Source organism: Rattus norvegicus, chromosome 1, assembly GCF_021556685.1.
Source record: "Rattus norvegicus strain SHRSP/BbbUtx chromosome 1, alternate assembly SHRSP_T2T, whole genome shotgun sequence".
NCBI classification, from domain to species: Eukaryota; Metazoa; Chordata; class Mammalia; order Rodentia; family Muridae; genus Rattus; species Rattus norvegicus.
In genome coordinates this window covers 237,363,347-237,380,634 of record NC_141534.1, presented here as the reverse complement: position 1 = coordinate 237,380,634, position 17,288 = coordinate 237,363,347, and the positions used below count along the sequence as shown (strand labels likewise).

Sequence of the window (17,288 nt, the reverse complement as noted above, 5' to 3'; positions counted from 1 at the left end):
AGGGACATAGTAAAAACCTAAGCCATTCTTGCTTTCTTTGCATGTCTTGGGTTTATGGTTCAGTGGAAATGTTTTAGCCTGTCTCTTGAATTCAGGGATATTAATGAATGCACCTTTGTCCATGGATAGTTGCTATTTGAAACATGAACCAGAGAACTCCCGTTCTACCAAATTTCTTATGTCTTTCTAAAGCAGGTAGGCTAAGCATTCATAGAATCCTCTACATAATGAACAGGGATAAAGATTAAATTTCCCCAATGTAGAAGCCTACTACATGTGGATTTGTGTTTGGCGGGAAGGGCCTCTTGGCCAGGCAGAACACAGAGATTCTAGACTGTATTTACCCTGCGCCATTGGGTGCTGGGGTTGAGCAAAGCTCCAAGACACTGCTCAGAGGCTAGGAAAACAAAGTCTAAGAAGTGGGAGACCAAAGCTGGGGTTCCCAAGCTCCTGGGTATCCACTCACCACTGGAAAACACATGGAGTCAGGAACAAAAGAGTTGGGGGTCCATGGGTCTGAGATGAGGAGCCTGGGACAGAGGGGTTCACAAACTCCTAGATATCCAGATGCCACTGGGTCATGGGAAGTTGGGAATGGAGTGGGTCCATGGGCTAAGGATGAGTCTGGAGCTGGGGGCTCTCACACTCCTGAATATCCAGACAACCGCTGGAAGTCACAGAAGAGCCGAAAATGGAGGAGGCCTGACCCCAGGGCTAGAGAGAGGAGGAGAACTCCAGTGAAAGTCCTTAGCTTAGCAACTGGGGGGCGGGGGGTAAGAGGGTGGAGAGGGTTCTGCTGGAGCCTTCCCCATGCTCTCCACAGAGGTTCTTGATGAAAGAGACAGTCCTTGGTTCCAAATCAGTTCACTAATTGTTCATTGTGGAAAATGGGGAAATGGATGTATACCACCTCCTCAGGGTGGACCAGAAATTAAATACCTTTTTCAGGGAGGGATATCGCAGAAGGGAAGCTTATTGGCTCATCTAGATACCTCATTAGCATGGAAACCTCTGTTCTGATCCACAGGTCACGTTTTCTATGTGGGAAGGGTGGCGTAAGTTCCAGGCCAGAAATCTGGTGGGGAGCAGGGAGCCACCTACCATTTCAGGTGGTTGCCTGGGTGCTGGGGACCCTGAATCTGCTCAACCTTACCAAGTCCCCTGGCACGGTCCACCATCCCACAACTAGATAATCTTTCCTAAAAGCAGACCACTCCCCAGTGACTTTGCTTTCACATCAGCCAAGCAGACACCTCATTGTGTTTGGTAGTACAGATTAAATCACCAAGAAATATAAAATAGTATAATGTTATATAATATTATTATTATTATCCCATGCTTCTAAAATCAAAGAATCAAAAACTGGTCATACTCACAGGTTCATGGCAAAGGAAGAAAAAAATGCTCTCCAGAGAATACTTCTCTATCACACTCCTCAAAGAATTCCTAAAAATAATCTTTCCATGGAAAATAGTCAACAGACGTAAAATTCAAACATCAAAGAAATCCTGCTTTGCGATCAAGAAGAGTAAAAGTAACAGACAACAAAATACTTAAGACACCAAAATAAATAACCATGCTTATTCTGCTGAAATCATAAGAGATAGATTTAAAAATACTGATAGGGAACAAAAACTGTAATGAGTCACAAAGCAGACATTCAAAAGACTCGAACAGATGAAGTGGAATTCGGGCAGAGTAGAAGTGATATCTGTAAGATCAGATAGAAAAAAGTCAAGATTGAAAACCATCATCAGAGAAAAAATAAATTACAAAAAAAAAAAACAACCAGAAATAAGATTAGCTGGAATTATCCCCTTAGAGAGGTCAGCTGCTTACTCCCAACCCAAGTTGCACCAAGTTGTTCTCAGGGAGCTGCATTTTGCTGGGAAAGTGCGCTCAAGGGTACTGGTAGGGAGCAGGGAGCCATCAACCAGAGTGTTGGAGAGAGACAGTCTGAACATCCAGCGTGAAGACTGGATTCTGAATGCCCAGAGAGGGTACAGAAGCACAGTGGGCACAGCCCCAGATGAGTGGTGCAGGAGTCTGAAGCTGAGAGACACGGTGTGGGCACCCTTCCGCCATCCCTGTAGATGCCCATGCAGGCTGCACTGTAGTGGGAACTTGGATGAGGCAGACCTTGGAGCTGGATCTTGACAGAAGCAGCAAAGGCTCCGAGAGGGAGGCAAACTGCAGCAGAAGTGTGGCATGGGACTCTGAGGCTGAGACGTCCTAAGTGGCCTTCCTTATCCTTCCACTCCCATACTCCAGGAAACCACAGGAAGTGTGCAGCACTTCCTGGCATGGTGTCCACCAAAGGCAAGAAGACAGTCACATATTAGGTTGTATTGCTTGTTTTTTTAATTCAACATTTTGCTTTGAATTTTGCACTTTTCTGGCACTTGACACTTTTGGACTGGAATTGAATGGCTCTTGTTTTCCCAGGTATTTCACTGGGTTTTAAAGTTGTCCCTTCTTTCTCTAACCCTAGTTACAGTTGATTCTTAGTACGTCTCATCCCTTTAATCCTAAGACTTCTTTTCCTTGCTTTACTACCTTTCCCCCGTCCATATTCCAACCTCTCACTGGACTATTTAAGTGTTTGACAACCTTAGCTCTAAATACTAAAGATTTCAGTTTCCCTACTAACGACCCCAGTGTCACAGTCTGTGAGCCTCAAAGGTGACACAGATGATGTGCAGAGGTGTCTTCTCTGCAGTCACCACAGACTGCTGTCAAGCCACCCGTTCCTAGTGCAGTCAGCTTCCTGCCTGGGAATGACACCACAGGGAGGGGGTTCACCAGGACTTACGTAAAAGCAAACAAACAGAGATGTGAAGAAAGGAGACAAAAATAAAATAAAACCGGCAGGTAAATCTATCCCAACACAGGCAGCCCTTACCCCCATAAAAATACATGAGAAAACATGAGACAAAAATTCACTAACTTTTCAATATCAGAAATCTTAACTAATGACATGCCAGGAGAAGATTATAAATGCTTATCCTCTTTAAAAACAAACAATAATCATAAAGAAATCTCGCAGTAGAGCACTTGCCTAGCAAGCACAAGGCCCTGGGTTCGGTCCCCAGCTCCGAAAAAAAAAAAAAAAAGAAAAAAGAAATCTCAAATAAGCAGATGAATGAAGTGAAAAAAATTAATTCAGGACCTATAAAAGAAAGTTATTAAAGTAGATGAGGGAGAGAAAAATTTAAAAAACAAACAAAACAAAACAAAACAACAGAACAAAACAAAACAAAACAACAACAACAACAACAAAAAAAAGAATGAAAATTTATCCAGGAAAACCGAGATGCCTAAAAAGAGCCAAGCAGAATGATACAAATGGAGAAACAATGAGAGCACTATAAACAGAGAAAACTAAGCAGAAGGACTCATTTTAGGGAAGTAGGACAAAGCTAGGGAAATAATACGGTTAGTCACAAATAAGGAAAAACTATTAATGAATATAACCTGAACTTTCAAAAGCTTTGGGATAAGTTTAAAGAATCAAACCTAAGACGTCATGGAGTAGAAGAAGCGGGATCAAGTCTCGTACAATTAGTCAATGAAAAGGAGCAGACAATTTCCCAGCTCTAGAGGAAAATTGTTGGTCCGAGTACACTCTGCGGCTGGGTGTGGCCTCTTGGGGATGTGGACCGCAGGAAGTTTGAGTGTGCCTGTCCCACAGACTGAGAGATGCTGCTCCACGGTGGCGGGGAAAGCACAGTCTGAGATGGGGGAAAGCCAGAGCAGGCTCGGAGGTCCCTGAGCCTGGGACAAGGCCGGGGCTGTGGGGTTCTCAGACTCTTGGACATCCAGGCGCTGCTGGGAGTTGGAGAAGACCTAAGAATGGAGTTCGAGGAGTCACCTAAGTCTCAGGTGTGTGCCCACGGAGCCTCTGGGTCTCAACCCGCTCTACCTTACCAAACTTCCTGGCATGGTTTTACCATCCCACAACTCTCCCTTAAGAGAGGAATCACAGGAGTGACTGTGTCATTTATAGTAAAAATTTGGGGTGAGGTGGAAGTATTAAAATAAAACACAACACAGGCTAGAGCAACGCAAGTCAGAGGGGTAACCAGGGGTGGGGACCAGGAAGCAAGGGATTGTTGAACCAATTAATTGCTCAGTGGATTGTACAGTTTGTGAGGGTATTAACATCGGTTTTTTCTTTCTTTTTTTTTTTTTTTTGTTTTTGTTTTTTTGTTTTTTTTTTCGGAGCTGGGGACCGAACCCAGGGCCTTGCACTTCCTAGGTAAGCGCGCTACCACTGACCTAAATCCCCAGCCCCTTAACATCGGTTTTAAACAACATTTGATGAATCTGTATAGACATCATGTTTTCCTTACTATCATGTAAATTTCCCCAAGTTTGGTAGCCATTTGACTTTGGTAAAAAATGTTCATCTGTAACTGGAAGGTTCCAAGTTTCTCCTCTGTGGGTCTTAGCTCTCGTCTGTGGATCTCAGTGTGTTTGTCTCAGAAGTCTTCAGCTGAATGAGGTGTCAGGACCAAGGCAGCTTCATTGCCCTGGGCTGGTCCAAGGAAATGGTGCTCTTTACTGGAAAACCTGTAAGTAGTTGTGTGACTCAGCCCCAGTACAAACCTTTAATCCAAGAGCTTTCTGTTTATGTAAACAGGATTAAATAGTCACCCATAGGCCAAGAGGTGGAACGAACAACCAGTTTAGAGGCAATGAACACACGGGAAAAAAAGAGTAAGAGGGAGACAGGAGGACAGAGAAAGAAATGCACAGGAAGTCGAAAGTAGGAACGTTCAGTCAGAGGGATTTGAGTTCCTTTTCTGGGATGTTGGTGGTGAGAAGGTTAACTGGATGCTTTCTCTGCCTCTCCGAGCTAGCAGCATCTGGCTCCCAAGTCTTCATTGGTAAAATTAAACATATGATATTTTGTTACAAACAGAAAACGTTTCAAGATATGGCCACAGGCAAGGACTTTTCTGGGAAAAGACTCCAATCACATAGGAAGTAACTTCAAAATTTGACAAATGGGACCACAAGAAATCAAAAGGCTTCCATACAGCAAGGGAAGCTATTAGTAAAGTGCAGAGTAGGCTACAAATGGGAGAGAAATCTTTGTCCATTAGAGCTAAGACAAGAGACTAATATCTACAATATATAAAAATTTACAAATTAAAAATCCAAACCTCAAAACTTCCAAATCAATAAATGGACCAACGAATTGGGCAATTTTGAAAAGTAGAAAGGCAGATGGCCAAGAAATACTTGAAGGAATATTCTACATTCCAGCACCAGGGACATGCTAGTCAAAAGTGCTTTAACATTTTGTCTCACTCCACTCAAAATGGCAACCATCAAATGAAGAAACCATAGTGAGTGCTGGTGAGGATGTAGAGTCCCGACTCACTGTTGGTGGGAACGGATTCCGGTATGACTACCGTGGAAATCAGTATAGAAAGAGTTAATGAACTAGAAGGTGGGTCTCAAAACCCTTTTCTCTGACCGCAGTACAATAAAACAGAAAGTCTATAGTGGGACAGTTGAACACCTAGGAAGTGTCAAGAATTAAGAAATTATGGGATGATATGGGAGAATTAAGAAACACCTTTTTCAATAGTTCGAGAGTCAAAGTAGAAATGATAGTGGAAACTAGGATGAATTTTACATTAATTATTATAAAATAGGTTCAGTGCTGAAGTTAAAGCGCAGGTGGTAGACTGCTGATCCTGGTTCAGTCCACGCAACCAAATAAATTCAGATGTGTTGGCCAAAATGCCACCAACAACAACAAGAGCTTTAAAACTATATAGGATGCAATTTCATCATACTTACAATATACAATATACAATGTTAGAGTAAAGATGGGTTAAAAATTAATGACCAAAACAATCGTCCTAAAACCCATGAGAAAGAACTAGAAATCAACCATACCCCCCCACAAAGAAGGGAATCATAAAGATAAGAGTGCATTTTAATGGAGTAAAGTCAAACAGGAAAAGACCTAAGGAAACCAAGTCTTGTTGGTCGGCAGGATTGCCGAGTTGATAAAACTGTTTCGTGACAAACCTACAGCACAAATCCCCAATCTTAGGAAAGAAACTGGAGTCGCCATGACAGGCAGAGCAGTTATTAAGGTTCTGAATAGCTTTACATGAATAATTTGGAAATTTCTAGCAAAAGTCATAGAAATAATTTGCTAAAACATTGCTGTGAGAAACACATTTCTCTGTTTCTCAGACCTATTTCCAAATTCCCCCCAAAAGAAGTAACTAAATTGGCTACCCTTTTACTTAGATATACACCGGACATGATAAATAAAAGCTAGAGTGTTTCATTTTGCTTCAGAATCACGTCTGCCAAAGTCAGCACAAGGGAAAGAAAGGGGACTCTCAGAGGAATGGGTCGTGTGGGAGCAGACACGGCAAAGAAAATGCAGGTGCCTGTTGCAGCCCTCATGCATACACAGTCGGAATGTGGACTCACACTTTTTTTCGAATTATTGGAGCTGTCTAAGGCAGGACTTAGCAGAGTGGCTGGAATGGAGTGGTATTCTACTCATGTTCAGTGAATAAACACCTTAAGAAAAAAAGTTAGTATCTTTGACAGTTCATATTTTTTTTCCAGATAGGAATAAAGATTCTGTATGTGTACATGTATGGTGTCTTTCTCTATCTTCATTTCTTTTTCCTTTTATTAAAATTAGGTTTGTTCTAACATAGTGCATATTTCCAATTAAAATGTTAAGAACAGTGCTTTATACCAGAACACCTGGACTCAGTGGTACTGAGTCTCTTTTTCTTTTGTAGATCTATGGTAACATGATTCTCTTCTGCAAATTTGCCTTAAAGGACATAGGTATCTGCAAGCTTGGAAGATGAGGGCAGGGTTAGTAGGAGCTGTATCCTGAGGTGCTAAGGATGGCCATGTTTTACTGCTGCATAGACTGGGAGTACTGTACACTGGTACAGCGTTTAGCTGTCTCTGTCTGTCTCTCCTTAATTTTTTAACATTTGTGTGTGTGTGTGTATGTGTGTGTGTGTGTGTGTGTGTGTGTGTGTGTGTGTGTGTGTGTTTTGTGTGTGCAGGAGGTCAGAGGATAATTTGTAGGTTCTGGTAGTGGAAAGTCAGGCTTTGTAGCAAGCAAACATTACCTGAGATGCCATGTCACTGACTCTTCTCCCATTTGGGGGTCAAGGTCTTGCTATGTAGACGAGGCTGGATCTGAAATTACCATCTTCCTACCTTAGTTTCTGTAGTACTGGGATTACGCATACTGCTTCTGTTTCATCCTCTTAAAATTAACCTTCTTTTTCTTTGTGGACCCCATTTCTTCTATTTATGAATATATAGAAAGATTCCTAATTGCAATAAAGTTAATGGATACATGGGAGTATTTTCTCAAATTATATGCCTCCAAAATACAATTCCGATCGTGTTGCTTTCTTCTACAAAACACATATTGTGAGTAAATCAATTTTACTCTGCAAGCTTTATTGCTTGAAAAACTCACTTTAAAAACTCCATTAAATCAAAACTCCCATTCTTAGCAGGCAGGAGGTTCATTCACAATCCTCAAGGAAGGTCTTTTTCTCTCTCTAGAACATTCTAAATACTGATGAAATACATGCAGAGCCCAGAAAATGAAGGCAGCTTGTAATATCCCATCTGCCACGACTCCAGGAGTGTCCTCCTTTGCCACACATAGGTGGATCCTGAAGTGTGGAACTGCACTTGTGCCAAAGGAAGTCCTGAGGAGGAGCCCTGCGCAGGCACACCTTCTGAGTCGCCTTCCAAGTTCTTGCTATCCAGATCTCCAGGACTATGTCCCCAGTTTCTGATGGACTGCCATCTTCTGTCTCCTCGCCAATCTGAAATAAGGTTCTCTTCCCTCTTCATGCTCCATATCTCAATGGCAGAGTCTATGTACACACACACACACACACACACACACACACACACACACGTGCACACGCATGCACACGCACACTCTTTCCCCACAGTTCTTCCCACAGCTTTCTTGTAGTTGTGCCACAGCTCCAAGGAAAGGGAAAAGAAAACTTCAAAGTGTCTCCTTCTGAGATGTAATGGGCCAGCTGGGTAGTAATAAATAAGGAACACAAATTAATAATCCCAATAAATCATTGTGCCACACCTTCAAGTACTGAGTCATTTCTAGTATAATATAACTCAGATTCTTTAGCCTGACATTTGAGGTCTCTCTCATCTAGCTTCCACTGGCTTATCCTTCTTCTATAGCTCACCAGGTCCTGCAAAACTCATAGTAATGCCTGTCCACCTTTTTCTTCTAAGACATTCATGGCAGTGTCTGTTCTCAGGATTCATGTCTGTGCCTGGTCTCAGGGAAATACCTATATGTTCATCTGTAGAGATGCCTTTCTGTGACTACCCATAGGCTTTTACCCTGAGCATCCCCCAGTTGCCATGACTACTTCCTTCTGTAGAGCCCACAGGCTCAGCAACATTTCAACACACTCCTCAGTATAGATGTGTCTTCCTTTACTGTTCCATTAAGTCTTATGGGGCAACAATCGTGTCCCTTTCTCAATCCCAATACTGATCCCTTGCCTGGGTTATGAAAGCTGACCCACATCGAGAGCAAAGAACAACCCAATACCAGAACCAACATAGTTGGACCTCCAAAGACTAAGAGCCAGAGCCCTTAACCACTGACATGTTTCCCACTGGTGGGTGTGCTTAGTCCCCATAACCGAGTCTTCCTGTCTGTGAAAAGCTGGTTCATCCAATTCTGTCTGAAGAAATTTCATCTAAGTGATTTGAGTTCCTATTCAAATTCCTGTAATGGGGTTCCATGGACAATGTTGGAGGGCTTTCATCAAAATTTTAAATGAGGGGATCTAAAGTAGCAAGCATGGAGCAGAGTGTTTTGGTGGTTTAAAAAATATCCAAGTACCAATGCTCTTTGCCTACTTTCAACCACTATTTGGCCCTTAAGAGTACCTAACCCACCACCCTCAGTCTAAATAAAGCACGTTCCTCACGTGACAATCACTCAGTAAGTCTTTCCCACACTCCAACTATGGGGTCTGGGGGACAGTTGATTGCTCTGCTGTTGTATGTTCTGCAAGTGTGCTGAGATGGTACATGACTGGGGGAGCAGGGCGAGAATTTACAGGGCAAAACACAAAGGAAACAAACACACGGAGAAGGAAGTCTACGGGCTCTGCTTGTACTCCAGCTCCATCCTGAATCTTCTGAATCATCAGGCTGTCAGGTAACCCACTCACTTACAGACTTGTCTGGGGTCAGGAAAGTCATCTCGGCTTCTACTGCAGCCAGGTAGCTCTTAGCCATCTGTACTTGGTAATACAATATAGGTAATTCTGTTCAGTTGAACAAGTGATTCTTTTGCACTTCCATGGAACCATATCCTCTATGACCTCACAGATGATATAGGGACGTTCTTGAGGGACATGCTGTTTAAAGAAGACTGGCATATGACAGACACCAAGAGGGGAGTTCTGGGTGAGGTTTCAAACACTAGGCCCAGGGCAGAGATGTAAGATAGATTTTCTGGAGGGAGTACCAGGTGTGAGGGTGAAAAAAAAGGCACGGAGGGCCTATGTGAAGGGTTGCCTAGGAAACAAGGCTACAGAGTGGATTATAAATAATACAACATGCCAAAGTTTTCAACACAAATCCAAATTCAGTGAGGGTCTTTAGAGGATTAGCTTGGGAAATGAAGTGATTAAGGTTAAATTTTTGAAGTTAGATCATCTAAATAGATAACCTTTGAGGCTATACCAAGGCACTTTAATAAACTTAATATCAAATTGCTTTGTGTGCATTTGTCAATGCTTTTGTGGATTAATGCACATGCATGTGAGATTCTAGAAAATTCTAGCTGCTCTTTTCTTCCATTGTTTTGTTTGCTTTCTTGCTTTGTCCATTGATACTGACACGAAATGACTCAGTCAAAGCCCTCCAAAAAGAATGTAACACTGAGCACACCCCATTTTTAAGTTGACAATATATTCTATGGAAATTTACTAGATATTCCTTGAGGTTTTTTTTTTCCTACCTTGTTCTTTTTGTACTCCGTGTCTTCATGGGAATTGAGTTCTAATTTTTCTAAAGATCTGAGGTCTACAATTGTCAAGTCCTCAGTCTTACCATCATGTACAGCTAGCTCTCTAGGTTTTTAACTGAATGATGCCATCCTTTGCAGATTGATTATGTATCTACGTCTCATTAAGGTTTATAGGAATGATTGACAAAGAGACCCTCAATGGGGAAGAAGTCCCATGATTGATTTATAAGGGCACCACATTTTAGCTTATCCCCTAATGTGCCTTTCACCTGCTTTGCTTGTATTTCTCAATTTTCTAACATTCCTGTATTCACACAACCAAGACTTCAAGCAGCTAAACATTGCCTATGAGACACCATCCTACCAGGGACTCTAGGGAGATCTGAATGATACTCACAGTATGGGCACACATACTTACCAGGCAGGAATGCCCTCTGTGGGGGCACATGGGTGAGTGGAAAGAATCTGTCGCTGTCTCAGTCTTCACAGTGGGGCCAGGCATGCTGTTTGGCATTTCCATACTTACTCCACAGAGATGCTTAGTAAATATATTTAATATTCTGTGGGTCTAGTCCCAGCGTTTTGAGAAAATTTACAATGAGATTGTAGAATTGGCTAACTTGGACCCCCATGCTTCCTACCCTGCATGTTAGACCTCGTAGGCACCCCTTCTGGTCCCAGAATATCCTTGAAGAACTCCCATATCTGCCACAAGCATCTCTTGATTTAACACAGTTAGCTTTTCTTCTTTTTCTTCCAGTTCAAATTTGGAAGTCACTCAGTTAAGAGACTGATTTCCACCAACATACTAATGCGCAGGGGTATTTTTTATGCTACTTCCTCCTAGAGACTAGAATTTGCTTGCCCTTGTTCAGAGACATAAACTACAAAGATTATAGAAATATTTCCAGAGCAGTTTAGTTTTCACCCCTCTATTTGGCAAATACCTGAAGCATGATGTTGCCAAAGTGCCAGGGCTTCACTGGGGCCGCGTGTCCAGGTGGGGCAGCTGTGGGTCTTGACTTTTAGCACCGTGCGTCGTCACATGAACAACACAGGCTTTCAGTCTGAAGGCAGAAGGGCATCAGGGGTTTCAGTGCTGCAAACCAGACCCCAGGGAAAACCTGGGCTTCATGGATGTTCAGTGAGATTTTCTGTGAGATAAGAATAAAGAGTGGGGAATGAAGAGACCGGCTGACTTCCCTTTGCGTTCTGGAGCATGGCGAGGAAAGCATTCACGTCAAAGCTAAAGTTTCTTTAACAGAATACCTGTGAGGAGAAATAGACTTCTGAGATGCTGGTGCTCCAAAAGATGCAAAGGGAAATGAGGTAGTACACGCCCATACATAGCCTGTGACAGGGGCTTCAGCTGTCAACTCAACACAGCCCAGGGTCATTCGGGAAGAGGAATCCTCAGTGGAGTAATTGCCGACATCAGAGTGGCCTGTAGGGGTCTGTGAGGCATATTGTAATCTCTAATTGATATAGATGATCTCAGCCCGCTGTGAGCACTAGCAACCCTGAGCGGGCTTGGCCTATCTAAGAAAGGGAGCTGAGCAAGCCAGAGGGAGTGAGCCAGTGAGCAGTCGTCCTTCATGGTTCCCGCTCCTGCTCCTGCTTGGGTTCCTGCCCTGCCTTTCTCCGTGATGGCTTGTGACCTGGAAGTATAAGCCGAGTAAGCCAGTTTTCCTCCCCAAATCACTTTTGACTACAGTGGGACACAGCAACAAGGCAAACTAGTGCAGCCTATTGTACAAGTGGAGACATGGAGCCAAGATGTCCAAAGTTCAAGGTTATCCCCAGCTACATACTAAGTTCAAGGCCAGCCTGGGTCGTATGAAGTCTTGTCTCCCAGACAACAAACAAACAAACAAAAAAATGCAGAATGCCAAAACTACGAATCATAAATAACAACAGAAATCAAACCTTACTACACCTAACAAGTTAGAATGAAATTCCGCTGAGATCTTTGAAACCCTAACCAAAAGATCTAGCGTTTGGGCTACAAACCAAAATATTACAACTATCTGGATAATTAATTAAACAACTGGTAATATATTAAAACAATAGTACTCACAATAGGAGCAGAATCTTGTAAAAGTGGAAAACGATTGAAATCACACACACACTATATATATATATATATACATATATATATATATATATGTATAGTGAGTCAATAAAGCATGCATGTGCTTAGGAACAGCTTGAGAATGTATCAAATGATCCACTAACAATGCTTAGCCTGAGGATGTAGAAATATGGGTAGTCTTCATTTTCTTTCTTATACTTTATATTCCCAATTTAAATAATCAAGGCTTATAGCAAGAAAAATAGTGGTTTGCTTTAAAAAGCAAACAAACCAACAATCATTTAAAGCAGCTTACACATTTAAGTGAATTTTTCATTGCTATAACAAAATAATAAAAACTGAACGTTTTATATTTTTAAAAGTATATTTGCAGTTTTAGAGACTGAAATTCTAAGATCAGGCAGGACCCTTGGTTTGGTCTTTTGCAAAGGTTTCACATCCACAATGTCATGGTGGGAGGAGTGGCCAGAAAATTCTGTCCCTGCTGGGATAGTGAGCCAGAGAGTAGAAAGGGGTCAACGGATTGGCCAGTCTGACTTTTTAACAAAGATTAGCTCTATAGGAACTAACTAGGACCTCATAACAACTGTTAACCCTCTCTGAGGTCAGTGCCCACAGCAAACTAGACCGTGTCATAGTTAGTACTAAGCCCCATTTCGTGGTTTTCATCCCCTCCCAATAACACCGTGCCATGCTGGGGAACGAGTTTCTAGATAAACGGTTCCTTGCGGTTGGGGAAACACTAAAACCAGTTCTAAATTATAGCTCTTTCAATCTCCTTCTCCCTCCCCGCCAGACTGCTCCCTCTGTGCCCATGGGTGTCTCTCCCTCTCCCTCTCCCCCCACCTCTGTGTGTGAGTTTGTGTGTGTGTGTGTGTGTGTGTGTGTGTGTGTGTGTGTGTGTGTAAAAGGCACAAAACATTCAATATTTACTTCTGTGAGCTGAGAGGCTCACCAGTACTTTGGCTTTTAAATGTCAGTGAAAACCAAAGCAGAGACTCCACTTGTATAGCCTCTAAGTGTGGTTAGCTTCACATTACTTTTATCTGATGAAAAGAAGCTAACAAAAAGCATGCCAACAACAAAGTCAAAGAGGAGGAAGGAGAAGCCAGCCAGCATCCTCTTGGGTGGTAGCAGGGGGGGTGCGTGGGAGGGACACCAGAGTAAGACAGGAAATTTTGCCAAATACTGATTCTGTGATAACAGGATTGAAAAGCAACCAGTTTCCTCCCATAAAACAAAGACAAAAGCCAGACATCTCACAGAAGTAAATCAAGCTGAACTGAGGTTGTAAGGACTCTACCAGAATTTGTCTGTGGTATCTGTCCTTTCTGGTTGAAGGAAGTGTCCCCTCCTGGTGAACTCTGGAATGTATGTAGCAGTAATGCATTAAAAGGGACGTTTTTAGATAATTGTTACTTTTCTTTTGCTCTTGTGTAGATCCTGCTTTCAAATTTTGTTTTCAGCATGAGCAAATTCTCATAAACAAAAAGAAGGGATCATGTTAGACAATAGAATTAAGGCAGACAAAAGTGTGCCGGAGGAGAGACTAGAAGACAGCATGCCCGTGCCCACTTGTGGTTTTCTGTGGGGCAGAGCAAAGGGTTCTCCGTTCCCACTGAGCGATTGCCAAATTTTTTGAAATGTCCATGGGAGAGAATGCACAATGGCATGACTTGACTCTGTGAAAGATAAAGCAGTTTACCCATGGACAGTGCTTGTGAGAAGTGTGTAGAAAGGTGTGCCCTCACCAGGAGCAATGCTGTCAACCTGAACACGGGCTAAAAATGGAGGATGAAAGCTGTTCTCTAGACGACAGCAGTTGATGTCAATACTTTCAATAAATTAGGGGAAACACAAAGAATTCACAAACCTGGCCTCGCCTTCTCTAGATTCTGTGCCCCTCTCCACACGGACTTTAGGTGTGACCTAAAAAAAGAACTTCCAGGCCGGCAGTGTGACTGCACCAGCCTGACCTTCCACTGAGGCTTGGAGCCCTTTAAACAAATTGAAAAACCTGTCCTTAAAGAAAAGAGAAAAAAAACTCCCGGGGGTGGGGATGGCGGGTAGTGCACACACATGCAAGTGGAGGTCAACAGAAGATTTCTGCTCCAACCATGCGGGCCCCAGGAATCAAATTCAGGTTGTCAGGCTTGGTGGCAAGGGTTTGCCATCTTCCAAGCCCTCGAATACATTTTCTCAATCCCAAATCTTTCATAGAAGTCCATTCTTTCGGGGTAGCTGAAGGGCAGAGAGCAGATAAATTTGGAACTCTAAATGTATTTTCATGATGTCTATCTTGATGACCTATGAATATTAAAATGCTGGTCCCTTAGCTAATCTATTGCTTTTGAAACTAGTCTGTCAGGCAATTTGCACTGTCCACCTCATTTAATTTTTGTCCCCTTACACCTAGACACAGAGCAGAATCCAAATACACGGAGGTCAATAGTTTTACAATCCATGATCAAGCAAATTATTTATAGCCTCTTTATTATATCGGCTTTGGGGGTTTTAAGCAAATGGGAAAGTGTAGTTCATGGAACTGTTTTGAGGAGGGTGGCAGCGTGCAGTTGTATATATAGGTTGTACTAAATAGAGGTACAACTTCTGCATCTGCCCTGACGGAATGCTGACTAATGGGTGCACACTGGACTGAGTTCTCAACAGCCATGGGGGTCAGAGGGAGAGTGAGAGGGAGAGGGGGATAGGGAAGGGGAGGGAGAGGGAAAGGAGGAGGGAGGAGGGGGGGAGGGAGAGGGGGAGGAAGAGGGAGAGAGTTTGACTGATTGGGATTCTAGCCTGTGGTATGAGCTTATTTGCATGTTGGAGCTATAAGTCTTTTTTTCCTTCTCTATTTTTTCTTTTGGGTAGGGCATTTCGATATAGCTCAAGTCCATCTTAAACTCTTAATCCTCCTGCCACAGCCCCCTAAGTATTGACCCCTCAGTTCCACTAGCCCTTCTATGGACTTCATGATGAGGGGTTTACTGAGTCCTCCTAATGCATCCTAATGAAAGGAGGGCATTTGTATACAAAGGGAACAGACTATGAAGACAAGAAATCCCATATGCAGCCCAAGGGATGCTTGATGAGGAGAAGCAAGACAAATTCCTTTCTCAGAGATACCAGCCAGATCTTGGACCTCTAGTAATGCATCCGTGTGGACTCTCAGCTTCTGAACTACAGGACAATATGTTTCTGTAGCCTCGACTTCCAATTCATGCTATCTCCAATCTTCCTGGTCTTTCAAATTCCAGGCATCTTTTATCTACTTTCCATATCTGGCTTTTTCTTACACCCTCTCCTCTGCTCTGGGCTCCATGGAGCAGTCAGTAAGTCAGAGCTAATGATTCTCCAGAGATGGACTCTCAAGTTCGTCATGGTACCTCAGAGTTGCTTGTCTCAAGCTTTGCCTAAGCTAATGTGTCTGTTCCATTTCTATAGTTTTAACTGTGGCTAGTGAGTGGGAGGTGCATGTTCAAAGCTGCACCTAGTAAGTGGCTTCCAGAGGAGAACTGGGTACCCACAGGCAGAGCATCGTTTGGGTCAAAAGTGATTACATTCTGTACTCAGACCAGTGGTCTCTTATTGGTCATTATCTGTGGCAATGAAGCATCTCCATGCTGTCTGTCTTGCCACCTACCTGGCAAAAAGACATTTTTGTGACCATTCAAATTGATTTTTATCTTAATCTTAATCATATGTAAGATTGATTCAAGATATAACCTGTCAAGATTATAGATGAAACAAACTGCAGCAGTCCAGAAACCAGCACCTTCCCGGAAGTGCTGTGGCTTGACTTAGCAATGGCATGTTGGAACTCCCAAGCCAGGGCTCAGTTGTAATACAGCACCCTGACTTTTTCCAGATGACAAATGTGACTTCTCTTCTTTGGGGAGTAAGAGAAAGATTCATCAGTAGGCCATTTTCCCTGATTATTATTGTGATATTCTGACATGATGAGTTCCATGTTCATTTTGAAGATCGTGTATGCCTCCATTCTCAAAGGCTTTGTAAGTACATCAGCCATCTCAGGCTAGGCTCAGCCTGCACAGGCACTCACACACATATACTCATACACACATACACATACATACACATACACACATGCACACACATATACACACATACACATATACATACATATGTATACAGATATGCACACACAATATACACACATACACATATACATACATATGTATACACATATGCACATACATATAAACATACATACACACATGCACACACACGTGCACACACAATACTCATACAAACATACACATACACACATGCACACACATACACATATACATATATATGTATACACATATACACATACACACATATAAACATACATACACATATGCACACATATACACACGTGCACACACGTGCACACACATATACTCATACAAACATACACACACATGCACATACATGCACACATATACACACATACACACATATGTACACGCACATACACATAAACATACATACACATGTACACAGACACAAATATACACACATACACACATATGTACATGCACATACACACATGTACATACACACACACACACACATGCACCCACACATGTTCTCATTGTTATAAACTCTGGAGACTCCATCATTCTCCCACGGACTTATCAGTGGTGAATCATGGCCGTTTTCCACTCTTGCTGGCATATGAACTACTGTTAAATGTAGTCCTGAGCTACATGTATGAGTTCTACCCAGCAAGACTGTCTCACACTATTAAATAAGATACATGTGACCAAAATGTGTGCTTCATTACATGTTCTGCATTTAATTCCACTTACATGGGAACAACCCTGTGCATCTCGATGACCTCGGCTCTGGGCTGCAATGCCTTTGTTGACTGGACCTCTCTAAGTCTCTACTCTTGTAGGTAAAGAATGCTGGACAGAATCTGCTAACCTTTGAAATGGGTGGATCAAAGTAAGAGAAAGATCTCCACTCAGGGTCTCCAGAGCTCTGTGGTCCTGCTGCCTGTAAGGTCTACAAAGACAGACTGGCAGGGTGGTGAGAGCATAGGTGGCCGAGGCCACAAGTAAGCCCAGGCCAGGTGTGACTTTGAGAGCAGGGCTTCTTCCCGGATTGCTTGGTTTTATTGTTATTGTTGCT

At 42.7% G+C, this 17,288-nt stretch overlaps 2 long non-coding RNA genes across 2 annotated transcripts in view; one reads left to right on the top strand and one right to left on the bottom strand.

Moving 5' to 3' along the window:
- LOC120098083 (uncharacterized) overlaps positions 1-17,288 on the top strand; it is a 109,364-nt gene that overhangs the window by 12,867 nt on the left and 79,209 nt on the right. The gene's annotated exons all lie outside the window — the stretch shown is intronic.
- On the bottom strand, positions 7,453-9,332 carry LOC147997087 (uncharacterized). Its single transcript, XR_015653144.1, has 2 exons — positions 9,253-9,332; positions 7,453-8,075 (listed from the first exon to the last, which is right to left on the bottom strand). It is a non-coding gene; the product is annotated as an uncharacterized LOC147997087 (long non-coding RNA).